The sequence below is a fragment of the Oncorhynchus nerka genome, linkage group LG4 (assembly GCF_034236695.1).
Source record: "Oncorhynchus nerka isolate Pitt River linkage group LG4, Oner_Uvic_2.0, whole genome shotgun sequence".
NCBI classification, from domain to species: Eukaryota; Metazoa; Chordata; class Actinopteri; order Salmoniformes; family Salmonidae; genus Oncorhynchus; species Oncorhynchus nerka.
Genome location: NC_088399.1, coordinates 75,668,776 through 75,690,301, shown reverse-complemented (window position 1 = coordinate 75,690,301; position 21,526 = coordinate 75,668,776). Strand labels below are relative to the sequence as shown.

General features: G+C 46.0%; 1 protein-coding gene and 1 pseudogene across 1 annotated transcript in view; both read right to left on the bottom strand.

The window, feature by feature from the left end:
• Positions 1-21,526, bottom strand: part of rpl14 (ribosomal protein L14) — a 155,305-nt gene that overhangs the window by 97,263 nt on the left and 36,516 nt on the right. The gene's annotated exons all lie outside the window — the stretch shown is intronic.
• Positions 13,405-17,480, bottom strand: LOC135571462 (protein NLRC3-like; annotated as a pseudogene).

Sequence of the window (21,526 nt, the reverse complement as noted above, 5' to 3'; positions counted from 1 at the left end):
TGTGGAATAGTAACCTCGGGGTTTACAGTGTGGAATAGTAACCTCGGGGTTTACAGTGTGGAATAGTAACCTCGGGGTTTACAGGGGGAATAGTAACCTCGGGGTTTACAGTGTGGAATAGTAACCTCAGGGTTTACAGGGTGAATAGTAACCTCGGGATTTACACTGTGGAATAGTAACCTCGGGGTTTACAGTGTGGAATAGTAACCTCTGGGTTTACAGTGTGGAATAGTAACCTCTGGGTTTACAGTGTGGAATAGTAACCTCTGGGTTTACAGGGGGGAATAGTAACCTCGGGGTTTACAGGGGGGAATAGTAACCTCGGGGTTTACAGGGGGAATAGTAACCTCAGGGTTTACAGTGTGGAATAGTAACCTCTGGGTTTACACTGTGTAATAGTAACCTCAGGATTTACACTGTGGAATAGTAACCTCAGGGTTTACAGGGGGGATTAGTATCCTCGGGGTTTACAGGGGGATTAGTAACCTCAGGGTTTACACTGTTGAATAGTAACCTCAGGGTTTACACTGTGGAATAGTAACCTCAGGGTTTACAGGGGGGATTAGTAACCTCAGGGTTTACAATGTGGGTAGAATAGTAACCTCAGGGTTTACAGTGTGGGTGGAATAGCAACCTCAGGGACTCCAGTTTTCAGTGTGGAATAGTAACCTCAGGGTTTACAGTGTGGAATAGCAACCTCAGGGTTTACAGTGTGGAATAGCAACCTCAGGGTTTACACTGTGGAATAGTGACCTCAGGGTTTACACTGTGGAATAGTAACCTCAGGGTTTACACTGTGGAATAGTAACCTCAGGGTTTACAGTGTGGAATAGTAACCTCAGGGTTTACAGTGTGGAATAGTAACCTCTGAGTTTACAGGGGGGAATAGTAACCTCGGGGTTTACAGGGGGAATAGTAACCTCAGGGTTTACAGTGTGGAATAGTAACCTCAGGGTTTACAGTGTGGAATAGTAACCTAAGGGTTTACAGTGTGGAATAGTAACCTCAGGGTTTACAGTGTGGAATAGTAACCTCAGGGTTTACAGTGTGGAATAGTAACCTCAGGGTTTACAGTGTGGAATAGTAACCTCAGGGTTTACAGTGTGGAATAGTAACCTCGGGGTTTACAGTGTGGAATAGTAACCTCAGGGTTTACAGTGTGGAATAGTAACCTCGGGGTTTACAGTGTGGAAGAGTAACCTCGGGGTTTACAGTGTGGAATAGTAACCTCAGGGTTTACAGGGTGAATAGTAACCTCGGGATTTACAGTGTGGAATAGTAACCTCTGGGTTTACAGTGTGGAATAGTAACCTCGGGGTTTACAGTGTGGAATAGTAATCTCGGGGTTTACAGTGTGGAATAGTAACCTCTGGGTTTACAGGGGGAATAGTAACCTCGGGGTTTACAGTGTGGAATAGTAACCTCAGGGTTTACAGGGTGAATAGTAACCTCGGGATTTACAGTGTGGAATAGTAACCTCGGGGTTTACAGTGTGGAATAGTAACCTCTGGGTTTACAGTGTGGAATAGTACTCTGCTGCCTGTGACTGGAACGAACTGCAAAAATCGCTGAAGTTGGAGACTTTTATCTCCCTCACCAACTTCAAACATCAGCTATCCGAGCAGCTAACCGATCGCTGCAACTGTATATAGTCTATTGGTAAATAGCCCACCCATTTTCACCTACCTCATTCCCATACTGTTTTTATACTGTTTTTTAAATTTTTTTATTTACTTTTCTGCTCTTTTGCACACCAATATCTCTACCTGTACATGACCATCTGATCATTTATCACCCCAGTGTTAATCTGCAAAATTGTATTATTCGCCTACCTCCTCATGCCTTTTGCACACATTGTATATAGACTGCCCATTTTTTTTTTCTACTGTGTTATTGACTTGTTAATTGTTTATTCCATGTGTAACTCTGTGTTGTCTGTTCACACTGCTATGCTTTATCTTGGCCAGGTCGCAGTTGCAAATGAGAACTTGTTCTCAACTAGCCTACCTGGTTAAATAAAGGTGAAATAAAAAATAAAAAATAAAAAAACCTCTGGGTTTACAGGGTGAATAGTAACCTCTGGGTTTACAGGGGGAATAGTAACCTCGGGGTTTACAGGGGGAATAGTAACCTCAGGGTTTACAGGGGGGATAGTAACCTCAGGGTTTACAGGGGGATAGTAACCTCAGGGTTTACAGGGGGAATAGTAACCTCAGGGTTTACAGGGGGAATAGTATCCTCAGGGTTTACAGGGGGAATAGTAACCTCAGGGGTTTACAGGGGGATAGTAACCTCAGGGTTTACAGGGGGAATAGTAACCTCAGGGTTTACAGGGGGAATAGTAACCTCAGGGTTTACAGGGGGAATAGTAACCTCAGGGTTTACAGGGGGAATAGTAACCTCAGGGTTTACAGGGGGAATAGTAACCTCAGGGTTTACAGGGGGAATAGTAACCTCAGGGTTTACAGGGGGAATAGTAACCTCAGGGTTTACAGGGGGAATAGTAACCTCAGGGATTACAGGGGGAATAGTAACCTCTGGGTTTACAGGGGAATAGTAACCTCAGGGTTTACAGGGGGAATAGTAACCTCAGGGTTTACAGGGGGAATAGTAACCTCAGGGTTTACAGGGGGAATAGTAACCTCTGGGTTTACAGGGGGAATAGTAACCTCAGGGTTTACAGGGGGAATAGTAACCTCAGGGTTTACAGGGGGAATAGTAACCTCGGGGTTTACAGGGGGAATAGTAACCTCAGGGTTTACAGGGGGAATAGTAACCTCTGGGTTTACAGGGGGAATAGTAACCTCAGGGTTTACAGGGGGAATAGTAACCTCGGGGTTTACAGGGGGAATAGTAACCTCAGGGTTTACAGGGGGAATAGTAACCTCAGGGTTTACAGGGGGAATAGTAACCTCTGGGTTTACACTGTGGAATAGTAACCTCAGGGTTTACAGGGGGAATAGTAACCTCAGGGTTTACAGGGGGAATAGTAACCTCTGGGTTTACACTGTGGAATAGTAACCTCAGGGTTTACAGGGGGAATAGTAACCTCAGGGTTTACAGGGGGAATAGTAACCTCGGGTTTACAGGGGGAATAGTAACCTCAGGGTTTACAGGGGGAATAGTAACCTCTGGGTTTACACTGTGGAATAGTAACCTCAGGGTTTACAGGGGGAATAGTAACCTCAGGGTTTACAGTGTGGAATAGTAACCTCAGGGTTTACAGGGGGAATAGTAACCTCAGGGTTTACAGGGGGAATAGTAACCTCAGGGTTTACAGGGGGAATAGTAACCTCAGGGTTTACAGGGGGAATAGTAACCTCAGGGTTTACAGGGGGATAGTAACCTCAGGGTTTACAGGGGGAATAGTAACCTCAGGGTTTACAGGGGGAATAGTAACCTCAGGGTTTACAGGGGGAATAGTAACCTCAGGGTTTACAGGGGGAATAGTAACCTCAGGGTTTACAGGGGGAATAGTAACCTCAGGGTTTACAGGGGGAATAGTAACCTCAGGGTTTACAGGGGGAATAGTAACCTCAGGGTTTACAGGGGGAATAGTAACCTCAGGGTTTACAGGGGGAATAGTAACCTCAGGGTTTACAGGGGGAATAGTAACCTCTGGGTTTACAGGGGGAATAGTAACCTCAGGGTTTACAGGGGGAATAGTAACCTCTGGGTTTACAGGGGGAATAGTAACCTCAGGGTTTACAGGGGGAATAGTAACCTCGGGGTTTACAGGGGGAATAGTAACCTCGGGTTTACAGGGGGAATAGTAACCTCAGGGTTTACAGGGGGAATAGTAACCTCAGGGTTTACAGGGGGAATAGTAACCTCTGGGTTTACACTGTGGAATAGTAACCTCAGGGTTTACAGGGGGAAACCTCAGTAACCTCAGGGTTTACAGGGGGAATAGTAACCTCTGGGTTTACACTGTGGAATAGTAACCTCAGGGTTTACAGGGGGAATAGTAACCTCAGGGTTTACAGTGTGGAATAGTAACCTCAGGGTTTACAGGGGGAATAGTAACCTCTGGGTTTACAGGGGGAATAGTAACCTCAGGGTTTACAGGGGGAATAGTAACCTCAGGGTTTACAGGGGGAATAGTAACCTCAGGGGTTACAGGGGGAATAGTAACCTCAGGGTTTACAGGGGGAATAGTAACCTCGGGGTTTACAGGGGGAATAGTAACCTCAGGGTTTACAGGGGGAATAGTAACCTCAGGGTTTACAGTGTGGAATAGTAACCTCTGGGTTTACAGGGGGGAATAGTAACCTCGGGGTTTACAGGGGGAATAGTAACCTCAGGGTTTACAGGGGGAATAGTAACCTCAGGGTTTACAGGGGGAATAGTAACCTCAGGGTTTACAGGGGGAATAGTAACCTTGGGGTTTACAGGGGGAATAGTAACCTTGGGGTTTACAGGGGGAATAGTAACCTTGGGGTTTACAGGGGAATAGTAACCTCAGGGTTTACAGGGGGAATAGTAACCTCGGGGTTTACAGGGGGAATAGTAACCTCAGGGTTTACAGGGGGAATAGTAACCTCAGGGTTTACAGTGTGGAATAGTAACCTCTGGGTTTACAGGGGGGAATAGTAACCTCGGGGTTTACAGGGGGAATAGTAACCTCAGGGTTTACAGGGGGAATAGTAACCTCAGGGTTTACAGGGGGAATAGTAACCTCAGGGTTTACAGGGGGAATAGTAACCTCAGGGTTTACAGGGGGAATAGTAACCTCGGGGTTTACAGGGGGAATAGTAACCTCAGGGTTTACAGTGTGGAATAGTAACCTCGGGGTTTACAGGGGGAATAGTAACCTAAGGGTTTACAGTGTGGAATAGTAACCTCGGGGTTTACAGGGGGAATAGTAACCTCAGGGTTTACAGTGTGGAATAGTAACCTCAGGGTTTACAGTGTGGAATAGTAACCTCAGGATTTACACTGTGGAATAGTAACCTCAGGGTTTACAGTGTGGAATAGTAACCTCAGGGTTTACAGTGTGGAATAGTAACCTCAGGATTTACACTGTGGAATAGTAACCTCAGGGTTTACAGTGTGGAATAGTAACCTCTGGGTTTACACTGTGTAATAGTAACCTCAGGATTTACACTGTGGAATAGTAACCTCAGGGTTTACAGGGGGGATTAGTATCCTCTGGGTTTACAGGGGGATTAGTAACCTCAGGGTTTACACTGTGGAATAGTAACCTCAGGGTTTACACTGTGGAATAGTAACCTCAGGGTTTACAGGGGGGATTAGTAACCTCAGGGTTTACAGTGTGGGTAGAATAGTAACCTCAGGGTTTACAGTGTGGGTGGAATAGCAACCTCAGGGACTCCAGTTTACAGTGTGGAATAGTAACCTCAGGGTTTACAGTGTGGAATAGCAACCTCAGGGTTTACAGTGTGGAATAGCAACCTCAGGGTTTACACTGTGGAATAGTGACCTCAGGGTTTACACTGTGGAATAGTAACCTCAGGGTTTACACTGTGGAATAGTAACCTCAGGGTTTACACTGTGGAATAGTAACCTCAGGGTTTACACTGTGGAATAGTAACCTCAGGGTTTACACTGTGGAATAGTAACCTCAGGGTTTACAGTGTGTGTGGAATAGTAACCTCAGGGACTCCAGTTTACAGTGTGGAATAGTAACCTCAGGGTTTTCCAATGTGGAATAGCAACCTCAGGGTTTACACTGTGGAATAGTAACCTCTGGGTTTACACTGTGGAATAGTAACCTCTGGGTTTACACTGTGGAATAGTAACCTCAGGGTTTACAGTGTGGAATAGCAACCTCAGGGTTTACACTGTGGAATAGCAACCTCAGGGTTTACAGTGTGGAATAGCAACCTCCGGGACTCCAGTTTACAGTGTGGAATAGCAACCTCAGGGACTCCAGTTTACACTGTGGAATAGCAACCTCAGGGTTTACACTGTGGAATAGCAACCTCCGGGACTCCAGTTGACAGTGTGGAATAGCAACCTCAGGGACTCCAGTTTACAGTGTGGAATAGCAACCTCAGGTACTCCAGTTTACAGTGTGGAATAGTAACCTCAGGCTTTACAGTGTGGAATAGCAACCTCAGGGTTTATAGTATGGAATAGTAACCTCAGGGTTTACAGTGTGGAATAGCAACCTCAGGGTTTACAGTGTGGAATAGTAACCTCAGGGTTTACAGTGTGGAATAGCAACCTCAGGGTTTACAGTGTGGAATAGTAACCTCAGGGTTTACAGTGTGGAATAGTAACCTAAGGGTTTACAGTGTGGAATAGCAACCTCAGGGTTTACAGTGTGGAATAGCAACATCAGGGACTCCAGTTTACAGTGTGTAATAGTAACCTCAGGATTTACACTGTGGAATAGTAACCTCAGGGTTTACAGGGGGGATTAGTATCCTCTGGGTTTACAGGGGGATTAGTAACCTCAGGGTTTACACTGTGGAATAGTAACCTCAGGGTTTACACTGTGGAATAGTAACCTCAGGGTTTACAGGGGGGATTAGTAACCTCAGGGTTTACAGTGTGGGTAGAATAGTAACCTCAGGGTTTACAGTGTGGGTGGAATAGCAACCTCAGGGACTCCAGTTTACAGTGTGGAATAGTAACCTCAGGGTTTACATTGTGGAATAGCAACCTCAGGGTTTACAGTGTGGAATAGCAACCTCAGGGTTTACACTGTGGAATAGTGACCTCAGGGTTTACACTGTGGAATAGTAACCTCAGGGTTTACAGTGTGGAATAGTAACCTAAGGGTTTACAGTGTGGAATAGCAACCTCAGGGTTTACAGTGTGGAATAGCAACATCAGGGACTCCAGTTTACAGTGTGGAATAGTAACCTCTGGGTTTACACTGTGTAATAGTAACCTCAGGATTTACACTGTGGAATAGTAACCTCAGGGTTTACAGGGGGGATTAGTATCCTCTGGGTTTACACTGTGTAATAGTAACCTCAGGATTTACACTGTGGAATAGTAACCTCAGGGTTTACAGGGGGGATTAGTATCCTCTGGGTTTACAGGGGGATTAGTAACCTCAGGGTTTACACTGTGGAATAGTAACCTCAGGGTTTACACTGTGGAATAGTAACCTCAGGGTTTACAGGGGGGATTAGTAACCTCAGGGTTTACAGTGTGGGTAGAATAGTAACCTCAGGGTTTACAGTGTGGGTGGAATAGCAACCTCAGGGACTCCAGTTTACAGTGTGGAATAGTAACCTCAGGGTTTACATTGTGGAATAGCAACCTCAGGGTTTACAGTGTGGAATAGCAACCTCAGGGTTTACACTGTGGAATAGTGACCTCAGGGTTTACACTGTGGAATAGTAACCTCAGGGTTTACACTGTGGAATAGTGACCTCAGGGTTTACACTGTGGAATAGTAACCTCAGGGTTTACACTGTGGAATAGTAACCTCAGGGTTTACACTGTGGAATAGTAACCTCAGGGTTTACACTGTGGAATAGTAACCTCAGGGTTTACACTGTGGAATAGTAACCTCAGGGTTTACAGTGTGGAATAGTAACCTCAGGGACTCCAGTTTACAGTGTGGAATAGTAACCTCAGGGTTTTCCAATGTGGAATAGCAACCTCAGGGTTTACACTGTGGAATAGTAACCTCTGGGTTTACTTTGTGGAATAGTAACCTCTGGGTTTACACTGTGGAATAGTAACCTCAGGGTTTACAGTGTGGAATAGCAACCTCAGGGTTTACACTGTGGAATAGCAACCTCAGGGTTTACAGTGTGGAATAGCAACCTCCGGGACTCCAGTTTACAGTGTGGAATAGCAACCTCAGGGACTCCAGTTTACACTGTGGAATAGCAACCTCAGGGTTTACACTGTGGAATAGCAACCTCCGGGACTCCAGTTTACAGTGTGGAATAGCAACCTCAGGGACTCCAGTTTACAGTGTGGAATAGCAACCTCAGGTACTCCAGTTTACAGTGTGGAATAGTAACCTCAGGCTTTACAGTGTGGAATAGCAACCTCAGGGTTTATAGTGTGGAATAGTAACCTCAGGGTTTACAGTGTGGAATAGCAACCTCAGGGTTTACAGTGTGGAATAGTAACCTCAGGGTTTACAGTGTGGAATAGTAACCTAAGGGTTTACAGTGTGGAATAGCAACCTCAGGGTTTACAGTGTGGAATAGCAACATCAGGGACTCCAGTTTACAGTGTGGAATAGCAACCTCAGGGACTCCAGTTCACAGTGTGGAATAGTAACCTCAGGGACTCGAGTTTACAGTGTGGTCTCCCCAGTCCAGCAGCCAGCAGCTTCACTCCTGCATCTTGCAGGTCATTGTCTCTCAATGTCCAGTTCTCTTAAGTGTGAGGAGTTTGAGTTGAGAACTTAGGCGAGCGCTACACCACATCTCTCTGTGAGGCTACATTGATTCAACCTATAAGACATACATAAGCCAAGCTTATCAATTAACATGTCATTTATATTAACATATAATTGTATACATTTAGTAATACAAATGAATGGTTTCTTCTGATCTTTGTCATATGTCTTTGTTAGGTATTGATTAACTTCAGAGCTGTTCTGGAGACATTGACTACTGGCAGCAGCCTCTGAAGACTCTCCTCTGATCTGGAGCATTTCTTCAGATTGAACATATTCCAGCTCCTTCTTTGAAGTTAGCAACACAAAGACCAGAGCTGAACATTGTGCAGGGAAGAGACTTCCTGACCTCAGGAACATCCTCCACTAGAGTGTAACAGATTGATGCACCTCTCTGGAGAGTGATTCTCCCAGATCTTTTTCTTGATGTACTTGACTGTTACCTCATTTCTCTGTTTCCTGTTTGTGTCAGTAGCCCTCGTAGAAGAGTCTGATTGGACTCCTGAGAGAGGCCCAGAAGGAAGCGGAGGAACAGATCCAGGTGTCCATTCTCACTCTAAGGCCTTGTTCACTGCCCTCTTGTTGGTTGTAGGATTTTCATTGAACATCTTCAGAAGTTTTTGTGAGGTTGGTTTCTTTTTTGTCATTAGATTGGCATTGCTGTTGTTGAATGAGAGAAACACATACAGAGCGGCAAGGAACTCCTGAATGGTCAGATGGCACAAAGCAGTACACCTTTTCCTTGTACAGCCCACGCTCCTCTCTGAAGATCTGCGTGCACTATCCTGAGTATAATGATGCTTCACTGATGTCGATATCACACTTAGTCAGGTCTTCCTCGTAGAAAATCTGATTGCGTTTTCAAGCTGTTCGAAGGCCAGTTTCCCCAGTGCCAGCGTAGATTAGTCTCACCTTCCCCTTTATACTTCACATCTGTCTATTTGGACTGAAATTCCAGGAAGTATGTGTACATTTCAGTCAGAGTTTTGGGCATCTTTTCTATCGTATCTGTATTGACCATGTGCTCAGGGACTGTAGCAGAAATCCGACAGAACAGCTTCAGGAATGTGAAATAAAAATATGTAATGAATAAAAGTATGGAGGGGATGTCAGTGAACAAATGCCGTGGTCAAGGCTACAGTGCCAGTGAAAAGAGTGGAGCTTCCTCAGGTGTTTAACAGTGCATTTCAGACAGAGCCTAATGCTTCTTGGGTAGTTCTTTATGAGTTTTAGTTGAGAACAATCACTCTGCAGAAATGACAATTACAGTATGGTAAAACCAGCTTGTTTGCCATAGCAAGATCAGGGAAACTGGGCAACTTTTGAGATTTCTTGATTGCAATTATCACACATTTACAGTTTGTCACGCAGTTCCAAGGTTTGGGTAATAAAGGGATTGATTGTTTTTCAGGTTAGATTCCAAGATCATAATGATGGTAAAAAGCTAACTCAAAAAGGTACAAAGTTATCAAACAAAAACAGTCAAAGGATAAGGTGAGATATGAAGCTAAAAGGACACGATTGAAAACTGTGGTTGCAGACTTTGCATGCATCAACCAATCACATGTAAATATTAAAACATACAATGTACATGCAGGGAAGCCGCTCAACATTTACATTACATTCAGTCATCTAACCGTCTCCCGTCCAGAGCGAAAACATTTACATTACATTCAGTCATCTAACCGTCTCCCGTCCAGAGCGACAACATTTACAAAAGAGAAAAAAGAGAAACAACAGTGCAAAAACAAACTACATCAAAGACAACAAAAACAAAACAGCTAGGCCATCTATATACATTTCAGTGCATGTGCGGCACTATTTACATGTGTGTGTGCACGTGCGCATTTGAATGCGAGTGTATATGCATGTCTACAAGAATGAGTACAAGCACCTGCGCGGCATCAGCCTCAGGCAAACGAGGTAAAGACAGATTCAGGTTGGATATTTGACGGATATTCGTCTGTAGTTTTCCATACGTCCACTAACAGCAGTTAAGGACCATCAACATAATGATAAATCCAATTTTTCTCATTTCAGTAGCTCTTTAACCGTTACTCCTAAAACCTTCAAAACTGGTTCTAGTTAACCCGATGGCATAGACACACGTTGCATTTGAAATTCAATAGCACCTTGGTCATGTGACCCACACACCTCAAACAAGGTTCATAATGTACACTCATTGGGCCTACACATTGCACAGCCTTTTGTTTGTCCATTTGCATCTCATGAGATTTTATGATCATTTTTTTAAAGATTAAAATGTCAATAGCTCCTTAGTCTTATGATCTACAACCATCAAACTACTTTCAGAACATCCACTCACTAGCAATATATATTGCACATCCTTTAGTTTGTCCATTTTCATCTCACACAATTTTTGTAATCTTTAGAATTTCAATAGCTCCTTGGTCATGTGACCTACTGAGGTTCAGAATGTACACTCAAGTGGGCCTACACATTGCACACTCTTTTATCTGTCAATTTTCTCACATGAATTTGCCTGTTCTGCCCCCCTGAAGGACAGTGTCACTCACACAACTATTCACTTGGGCCTTCTCCCTGGAGCCTTCCTGACCTCCAGGCAGGGAACCATTGACCTGGTGACCTCTGACTTCTGGCCTCTACAGTCATGGCCAAAAGTTTTGAGATTGACACAAATATTAATTTTCACAAAGTCTGCTGCCTCAGTTCGTATGATGGCAATTTGCATATACTCCAGAATGTTATGAAGACTGATCAGATGAATTGCAATTAATTGCAAAGTCCCTATTTGCCATGCAAATTAACTGAATCCCCCCAAAAACTTTTCCACTGCATTTCAGCCCTGCCACAAAAGGACTAGCTGACATGTCAGTGATTCTCTCATTAACACAGGTGTGAGGGTTGACGAGGACAAGGTTGGAGATCACTCTGTCATGCTGATTGAGTTCGAATAAGAGACAGGAAGATTCAAAAGGAGGGTGGTGTTTGGAATCATTGTTATTCCTCTGTCAACCCTGGTTACCTGCAAGGAAACATGTGCTGTCATCATTGCTTTGCACAAAAAGGGTTTCACAGGCAAGGATATTGCTGCCAGTAAGATTACACCTAAATCAACCATTTATCGGATCATCAAGAACTTCAAGGAGAGCGGTTCAATTGTTGTGAAGAAGGCTTGAGGGCGCCCAAGAAAGTCCAGCAAGCGCCAGGACCTTCTCCTAAAGTTGATTCAGCTGCGGGATCGGGGCACCACCAGTACAGAGCTTGCTCAGGAATGGCAGCAGGCAGGTGTGAGTGCATCTGCACGCACAGTGAGGCGAAGTCTTTTGGAGGATGGCTTGGTGTCACGAAGGACAGCACAGAAGCCACTTCTCTCCAGGAAAAACATCAGGAACAGACTGATATTCTGCAAAAGGTACGGGGATTGGACTGCTGAGGACTGGGGTAAAGTCATTTTCTCTGATGAATCCCCTTTCTGATTGTTTGGGGCATCCGGAAAAAAAGCTTGTCCGGAGAAGACAAGGTGAGCGCTACCATCAGTCCTGTGTCATGCCAACAGTAAAGCATCCTGAGACCATTCATGTGTGGAGTTGCTTCTTAGCCAAGGGAGTGGGCTCACTCACAATTTTGCCTTAGAACACAGCCATGAAAAAGGAATGGTACCAACACATCCTCAGAGAGCAACTTATCCCAACCATCCAGGAACAGTTTGGTGACGAACAATGCCCTTTCCAGCATGATGGAGCACCTTGCCACAAGGCAAAAGTGATAACTAAGTGGCTCGGGGAACAAAACATCGATATTTTGGGTCCATGGCGAGGAAACTCCCCAGACCTTAATCCCATTGAGAACTTGTGGTCAATCGTCAAGAGGCGGGTGGACAAAAAAACAACACAAATTCTGACAAACTCCAAGCATTGATTATGAAAGAATGGGCTGCCATCAGTCAGGATGTGGCCCAGAAGTTAATTGACAGCATGACAGGGTGGATTGCAGAGGTCTTGAAAAAGAAGGGTCAACACTGTAAATATTGACTCTTTGCATCAACTTCATGTAATTGTCAATAAAAGCCTTTGACACTTATGAAATGCTTGTAACTATACTTCAGTATTCCATAGTAACATCTGACAAAAAATATCTAAAGACAATGACGTAGCAAACTTTGTGAAAATTAATATTTGTGTCATTTTCAAAACTTTTGGCCACAACTGTAGGCCTACACTCCCTGCCCGCCTGCCTGCCTGCCTGCCGTCTCCCTGGGCCTGAGAGTGTATAGCTTGCTCCCTGGAACTACAGACCTCCAGGCCTCCACACTTACTCTCCCTACCCGGTCAACACCCGTCTCCCTGGGCCTGAGAGTGTATAGCTTACTCCCTGGAACTACAGACCTCCAGGCCTCCACACTTACTCTCCCTACCCGGTCAACACCCGTCTCCCTGGGCCTGAGAGTGTATAGCTTACTCCCTGGAACTACAGACCTCCAGGCATCCACACTTACTCTCCCTACCCGGTCAACACCCGTCTCCCTGGGCCTGAGAGTGTATAGCTTACTCCCTGGAACTACAGACCTCCAGGCCTCCACACTTACTCTCCCTACCCGGTCAACACCCGTCTCCCTGGGCCTGAGAGTGTATAGCTTACTCCTGGAACTACAGGCCTCCAGGCCTCCACACTTACTCTCCCTACCCGGTCAACACCCGTCTCCCTGGGCCTGAGAGTGTATAGCTTACTCCCTGGAACTACAGACCTCCAGGCCTCCACACTTACTCTCCCTACCCGGTCAACACCCGTCTCCCTGGGCCTGAGAGTGTATAGCTTACTCCCTGGAACTACAGACCTCCAGGCCTCCACACTTACTCTCCCTACCCGGTCAACACCCGTCTCCCTGGGCCTGAGAGTGTATAGCTTACTCCCTGGAACTACAGACCTCCAGGCCTCCACACTTACTCTCCCTACCCGGTCAACACCCGTCTCCCTGGGCCTGAGAGTGTATAGCTTACTCCCTGGAACTACAGACCTCCAGGCCTCCACACTTACTCTCCCTACCCGGTCAACACCCGTCTCCCTGGGCCTGAGTGTATAGCTTACTCCCTGGAACTACAGACCTCCAGGCCTCCACACTTACTCTCCCTACCCGGTCAACACCCGTCTCCCTGGGCCTGAGAGTGTATAGCTTACTCCCTGGAACTACAGACCTCCAGGCCTCCACACTTACTCTCCCTACCCGGTCAACACCCGTCTCCCTTGGCCTTAGTAATTCCAGGGAGTAAGTTGTACTCTAAGACGTCTATAGTCCCGCTGTCAGGAACCACGTGCACCTCGTAACCCGAAAAATGCTCTGTGCACCTGGGGGCAGCACTCACAGCCAGAGTGCTGCCTCCAGCCCCTGCCCCTGCTTGGCCTCCTCGTGCACCTGGTAACCCTTTGACTTCCACAGCGAGTCCCAACCTGACTCTCAGTCCCACCAAAGGATGGGCGACCACCACCTTGCCCCCTACCTATCCAGAGCCCAATGTCAGTGTCTTACACCTTCTACCAGCCTGCCTGGGATCTCTTCCACCCTGTGTCTGGCCTCTGGCACCTGACCCTTCTGCGTGCACCTGGTAACCCATAAGTAAAGATGGAGGATGGTGGAGGAAGACCCCTTCCGTCCCCAAGAAAACTTGGATCGAGGGCTGAATTTCAATAAATTGCAGCGAGTGAGCTGCTCTGCTACGTAAGAAACCCTGACCCAGAATCAGGTTGTCTATGAGTGATTTAGCACCAGGTTCCCCACAAAAATGCAGCACGCATCAGGAGAGGGGCGGCAATTCATCCGGCCGCACCTCAATCCCTTCACGAACGGCTATCCCGGGCAGGCTATCCCAGGCCAACCGAAGATCTGCGGCGCTACGGTATCGTTACGTTTAGGGGGGATTCTGACTTAAAGGGGTTCAGTCATAATCCCACAGATGGTAACTTCGCACCATTGGCTCCTCAGCCAAGCACATACACCAAATGTCTGAACCTGCGGTTCCTGTCGTACTGAGCAGGATTACTACAGGTGGGTACGCTCCTCTTGAATTTCATCAAGTTGACATTCAGTGATCCGTGCCCAGTGAGAACCTGGGCTTCTTCCGTCCATTTTATGGTTCCACAGCAAATCAATGGGCATGGATGGTACTACCCATATCAGATATAGGCCTCCCTCCCCAGACAAACTGGAGATACCTCTCCACACTTCGTAGGCCATGAGCCAGATTCATGCAATGCCCTATCACTGCGGGGCCAATGGGTTTAGTCTCCTCCTCGAGTCTAGTGAGCGTAGAGGAGACCTCCTCACCTACAATGTGTGATGTCCCACACTCAGGCAAGCCTGAGGCCTGGTAGTGTCAGTTAATGGTAAGGCACATGCCATCTCCACTACATGCTCCAAGGAGTGTGGAGGACAGCTCACACATAGAATGTGTAGAGTCTTGCACCCTGGCGGACCTGAGACCAGGCAGTGTCCATAACCGCTAAGCACATTCCATCTCCATTTAGTGCTCCACTGTTAGCGGGTCCAGCCGAAGCCAGCGTTTGATTCAAACCTTTGCGGTTTTAGAGTTAGCTAAGTATATGGGATACGCGTGTTTAAACGCTTCACCACAGCCGCTCTGTGATCAGACTGATGCCAGCAGTACACTTTCATCAGCCGTCTCCCAGGACTTAACTCCCCCCCCTCCCAGCCAAAGCCAAGGATGCGTTTGAGCTATCACTCTAAAATTGGCTTCCTGTGAAGGTCAGGATTTGTTTACAATAGCCCCGCAGCAAATCATTGAGTCTGGTGTAACCACCCTCACATTTTCATGCTTGACTGAAAGCCCCATATTTCTTCACTTTGACATTCAGAACACTGGGCATAAATCATATCGCATCAACACCCACCTTGCGCCTTCGCGATGCTTTGTTTTAATTAAACTTTCAGATTCCCCTGGTCCACACCAGTTCTAAGTCAGCTGCTAGGTGCCGGCCGAGGCGACCCGCCGAAGACCCCGCGCGAACGTAGCTGGGGAGCGTCCAAAGTCACCACCGCCAACCGCCGGAACCAACCCCCCACCGGCCCGCCGACAGACACCACCCCGACAAACCCCCGCACGCAGCCCCTTGCGTGACCACGCACGAGAGACTGCGAACTTCAATGAACTTCCACCGCGGCTCAAGCCCCACTGCTCCCCTAGCCGCGGCTCAAGCCCCCAAGCCCTTATCCCGAAGTTACGGGTCTGACTTGCCAACTTCCCTTACCTATTGTTATAACATGCCAGAGGCTGTTCATCTTGGAGACCTGCTGCGGATATTGTTGCAATTATCTGACTGCAGCAGTCTTCACCTTCGCCTTTTTGATGTATCTGTGCAGGAGCGATCTGGGTCTCACAGCGTTTTAATGAATTAATTAATTTAAAACCTTCATTTAACTAGGCATGTCAGTTAAGAACAAATTCTTGTTTTCAATGACGGCCTAGGAACAGTGGGTTAACTGCCTTGTCCAGGGGCAGAACGACAGATCTTTACCTTGTCAGCTTGGGGATTCGATCTTGCAACCTTACTAGTCCAATGCTCTAACCACTAGGCTACCTGCCGCCCCAAAGTGTTCACCTCCTTTATTAGCAAAGGAGGTGAACACTTTGTGCAGGGTGACTGGATACAGGGCTACACCAGCAGGTGTGCTGAGCCCTGAGAACAGGTCTGAGCCAGAGAGGGCTTGCAGGACGTAGTACAGAGCAGACAGGAACTCCTGCACAGTGATGTGAATGAACTGGAAGATCTTGGACTGCTCGCTGCAGTCTAAAGAGAAAGAGCTCAAACCAGCCTAATCGAAGAGGAAGTGTCGCTCCAGCAGACCCTTGAAGGCCAGGGCTCCCAGGTCTCTGAGCATGGGCCGGAGCTCCTTTATGACCCACGGGGCCTCCTGGAGACAAGTTGGACATCAGCACTTCTGACTGTGGCCCCATCCATGGAACACTAAGATGGACTTGAGGAAGAAGCAGTAGATTTCTGTAATGGTGATGCGCTTGGCGTCACTAATAAACATCATACTGGGAGAAATGGAGGAGGAGGATGTGCAGGGGGTTGGAATAGCTATACAGGGCAGGGTGGTGGTGCCTTGGCTAAGGCAGTAGAGCGCACAATCATGCAGGGCAATAGCAATGATCATGCAGAAGGCCGGGATATGGCACATGCACTGGAGGGTCTGGCAGGAGGACACGTAGCCCCACATGGCATCGGCCACCGGGGGAGAGCTGCACTTCTGCTCAGAGTAGTGCCTCTGCTGGTCTGGGGAGAAGCTCAGGATGCTGTAGAGCTGGGTCACCAGTAGGGGTGGGACCTTGGAGAGGGCGTGTGGCCGCGAGGTCACCAGGGTGGAGACACTAGGAAGGAGCTGTCCCTTGATCAAGTTCACCGCCATCTCCCCCATGTCCAGCTTCCGCTTTGGGTCCGAGCACTTGGGGGTCCTCTCAAAGTCAAGGGGGAAGCTCATTGAGCCCGTCCAAGATGAGCAGGATCTGGCCATGTTGGGAGTTGACAAATTTGTCCAGAACAGGTGCCTGTAGTGCGTTAGGAGAAGCACCAGCAGGCTCTGAGGCTCACTGAGTAGATTGAGCTCTCTGAAGGATAGAGACAGGACTAGCTTCTGGGAGTCTGAGGCCCTGATCCAGACATGAACCAGCAGTCTCACTAAAGTGGTCTTCCCACTGCCGGCCACCCCTGTCAGTAGAATCACGTCCTCTCCTGGAACAAACGGCTGACTCTGGTAGACAACTATAAAGTTACAGACCTGGTCATGGCTCCGGAAGGCGTCTCCGACCATGGCTGCCTCATGCTGGTGGCACTGCAGGGGAACAGTGTAGCCCTCGCGCTTGGACAGTGTGACATCCATAAAGGAACCAGGGTTATCACCACTCTCTGAGCTAATACTAAGGTAATCAATGGGACTGTGCTGCTTCCCTAATATGTCCTTATTCTTCCTTAAGTGCTCCTGCATGCTGTTTGGACCAGAGCCACTGCTGCTGGGTTCAGAGCCCTTAGGTGAGTTAGCTGCCAACATAGACTCAGACTCTTTGTTGGCTCTCTGTGACTGTAGTGCATGGAAGATTTGACAGGTCTCCTCTCCTTGCCCATGAAGAACATCCAAGTCTGGTCTCTCCTGGTCGACCCTGGAAAACACAAAGAAACAAGGGCTGTAGCTTTAGTGGACGTTTACTTGGAACCACTTGTGTTTGTTGGTAACATGGCCCAATAGACGAAAATTAATCAATATAGACAGTGTTGGTAACTCACTAACCAGTGCCCTAATTTCTTACCTTTGTCCAGTAGTAATGTTTCCAACTCAGACGATTGGATGATCCATAGACCAGAGTCACTTGTCTGTTGAAAAAAAGCAACAAGTGACAATGACTGAATTGAGACATTTTCATGCCCCATCTTTGTTTTAGTAGTCTCTTTCTCTGAAAATTACAGGTGAATCCAAAGACTGGTGACTCTTCATGGACACATAGCTGGGAACAGGTGACTCTGATCTCTCCTGATGAACTCTGGACAAACACAGAAACAATAAATATCTTTGTCGACCTTAAGTAGATGTTGTGGTGTCACTAAGCATACAATCTTTACACTTTATTTTATTTTTATATTAAGTTTCTAATTGGAGAATGACATGCATACCTAACCAATTACACTAGTTATGTCGAGGATCTTGATGCTCGCTTACTGTAGTTTAGTAGAAGAGTCTCCACCTTTGAACATGATTGGATGATTTATAGACTGGTCACTCTTCACGGACACACAGCTGTGTGCAGGTGAGACTGGTCACTCTTCACAGACACACAGCTGTGTGCAGGTGAGACTGGTCACTCTTCACGGACACACAGCTGTGTGCAGGTGAGACTGGTCACTCTTCACGGACACACAGCTGATTTATAGACTGGTCACTCTTCACGGACACACAGCTGTGTGCAGGTGAGACTGGTCACTCTTCACGGACACACAGCTGTGTGCAGGTGAGACTGGTCACTCTTCACGGACACACAGCTGTGTGCAGGTGAGACTGGTCTCTTCTGATGTGCCCTGGAAAAGACACACAGACAAGAGCTATTTAGAAGATATTGTGGCGTCACTAAATACATCTCTACAAACGTTATTTTAAAATATATTTTTTTAAAGTTATTTGATAGGTTTCTCGTTGGAGCATTACAGGTATGTCTAAAAAAAATATTACCCATCTTTCGTTGATACATTTATAGATGGACACTATGTCTGTACATTAGGGGAACCTATTTGGCTCAAGAGCACCCCGCTTACTTTAGTTTAGTAGAAGAGGTTCTCTCTCTGGACACGGTAGGTGGATCCATAGACTGGTCACTCTTCATGGACGCACAGCTCGGTACAGTTGAGTCTGGTGTCTCCTGCTGGATTAGGCTTCAACACAACAGACAGACCTTTAAACACTAATCTATTCTATTCTTATCTAGCCTAATGATGATGTAAAATCACTGCTGAGTTCTGCGATGGACAACAGTCATCAACAGCTTTGGATTAATCTCACCTCTCAACATTGGGGATGCATGTTCCCCAGTGAGATTCATTTTAGAGGCAGTGGTCCCCTCCTCTCTCCTAAGACCTCTAAACACATAAACACACTTAAAATAGTTTTAAATAAGTTAATTCAAGTTTTAAAATTGTACACTCTAAATTAACCGAAAAACTGTGCGTGAGTGGATGGGTTGTGATACAACTTGTGTATTTGACCGTGAAAGGGGGGGGCAAAGAGACAAAGACAGACATGGACCTATATAATATTTTAGCAATCAGGAGGGTGTCAATTTGTTACATTCTCTTCATGTCATTGTGCTTAGTCATGGAACACATGATCATCTTAAGTATGAGGAAATTCAACACTATTTATTCTATAGTTCTATGTAGTGCAACATGCTCACCTAAAACACTCTCATAACGAGGTGGTTATATCTCATAGAAACACTTTCATCATGCCCATACACACCTATTTCGGTCTCCTTTTACTACTATCAAACACAAAACAGTTACTCTCATAACGAGGTGGTTATATCTCATAGAAACACTTTCATCATGCCCATAGCATTGGACTAGTAACCGAAAGGTTGCAAGTTCAAATCCCCGAGCTGACAAGGTACAAAATCTGTCTTTCTGCCCCTGAACAGGCAGTTAACCCACTGTTCCTAGGCCGTCATTGAAAATAAGAATTTGTTCTTAACTGACTTGCCTAGTAAAATAAAGGTAAAATAAAAAAATAAAAATACACACCTATTTCGGTCTCCTTTTACTACTATCAAACACAAAACAGATCAAACATGATCAACAAATCTTTACAGTTGTAGCAACAGTACTTCCATAATGCCTTATGTTACTGGTCTACTTGAGCTGTTACTGGCTAGCATACTAGATAATATATAGATCAATTATCTGGAAACAATTCCTACTTCCTGGTCGTCACTTTGAAGGATTCAACAGGTGAAATGTATTCTCTCTGTGTTGCGTTTCACTGAAGATGACTAACATTGACTCAGCTGCCAGTCTAAGTATTATGTCCAGTAAAGAAATCCTAAATGACACCCTACTCCCTATATAGTGCACTACAATGACCAAGGCCCTATACTCCTCATATAGTAAATCACTTTGGACCAGAGCCCTATTTTGAAAGGTAGTGCACTATAAATTAAGAATAATGTGCCCTATCTTGAAAGGTAGTGCACTAAATATTAGGATTAAGGTGCCATATGTTGAAAAGTAGTGGGAATAAGTTTAGATTTCAGACACAAACATCTACTCACCTGAGAAATTGTAATCAGATCTAGTCTAGATCTATAATTCTCTCTGCTCTCGTCTCAATCCACCACGTACGTGTAAAGTGTCTCTGATCGTAACCACCAGTTCAGTCAGTGTGTGTGTGTGTTTCTGTTCCAATCATAGTCAAACCGTTTTGTCTAGTTACCACACACACACACACTGACGGAACTATTCCTGAAGGTGGTGCTGAAGTATCACCATGCAAATGATGCTACTGTAAGGGATGATGAGCAATGCAAATCACTGACACAACACACACAGGCTGGCACTGCAAATAGGCTGGCACCAGTGTTTTACTAAAGAAAGGCATCTTGTTGCAGAAACTTTGGCAATTCACTTGCTGAACTGACTCATTTGAAATGGACTTGACCTCAACCCTGATGCCTACATTCTTCTCTTATAGTCTAAAGTGGAGCCGACCCCACCTTAATATGTAACACTGACACTCTTGTCACCTCTCTCCCTATCGCCTCACCTCGCCTGCCACAACATCCCATCCTAGAGAGCTGTATCTTGGCAACAGCAAAGCCATGGAGACCGGTGACGTCTTCGTAACCCTTGGAATCGCAAGAAATTATGTGTGTGTTCTAACCAGAGTATTATCGGTTGTTCGTACTAGTTATAATGCCGGTTGGAGCTGAAAGGTGGGAAAGGAGTAGGCTGTCCTGACCTTCTGTGACCTTCCCTTTCCGCAGCCAGTGAAAAAACACATTTCCCCTTTGGGGATCAATGAAGTACAGTGATTGGTTCATTCATTCACTCTCTCTATGTGGTTCTCTTCCTCTCCACTCCCTTATCAGACAGAAGGTCGTTGAAGAGAGTGCATGTTCACAGGTTCAGTGTGTCAAGAGTCAATACTGCTACATAACAGTCACCTTGTCATTATGGAACAGTTTGAATGGTGTGCTCTGTACAGACCCTGGGTCCAAAGTCAGTCAGTGGACAGATAACTAGCTGGCTCTATAGATATGGGCAGACATCCAAGCACAATGTTAGTGTGTTTCTGTTTGGCAACATGACAATGACAAAAAGAGTTGGATAATAATAATACAGAGGAAGCAGTCTTTCTTTTGATCTCTCTCTTCCTTTCACTTTCTCTCTGCTGTGAAAGCCTTGCTTCCTCACTTTCAGTGACAGGGCCTAATGATGACACCAGTTAATTGTGATGACACACACACACACTTCCAATTCACATGTGTATAATACACACTTGTACATGTGTGCAATAGGACAAATAGAAGCACCCACCAAATGATGGATTATTATTACACACAAACACACACTGTGACTAAATTGCATATTGAATGACTACCTCCTCTCAGTAACTAGGTGTCCTGGGGACAATACCAGTTTACTTAGTGT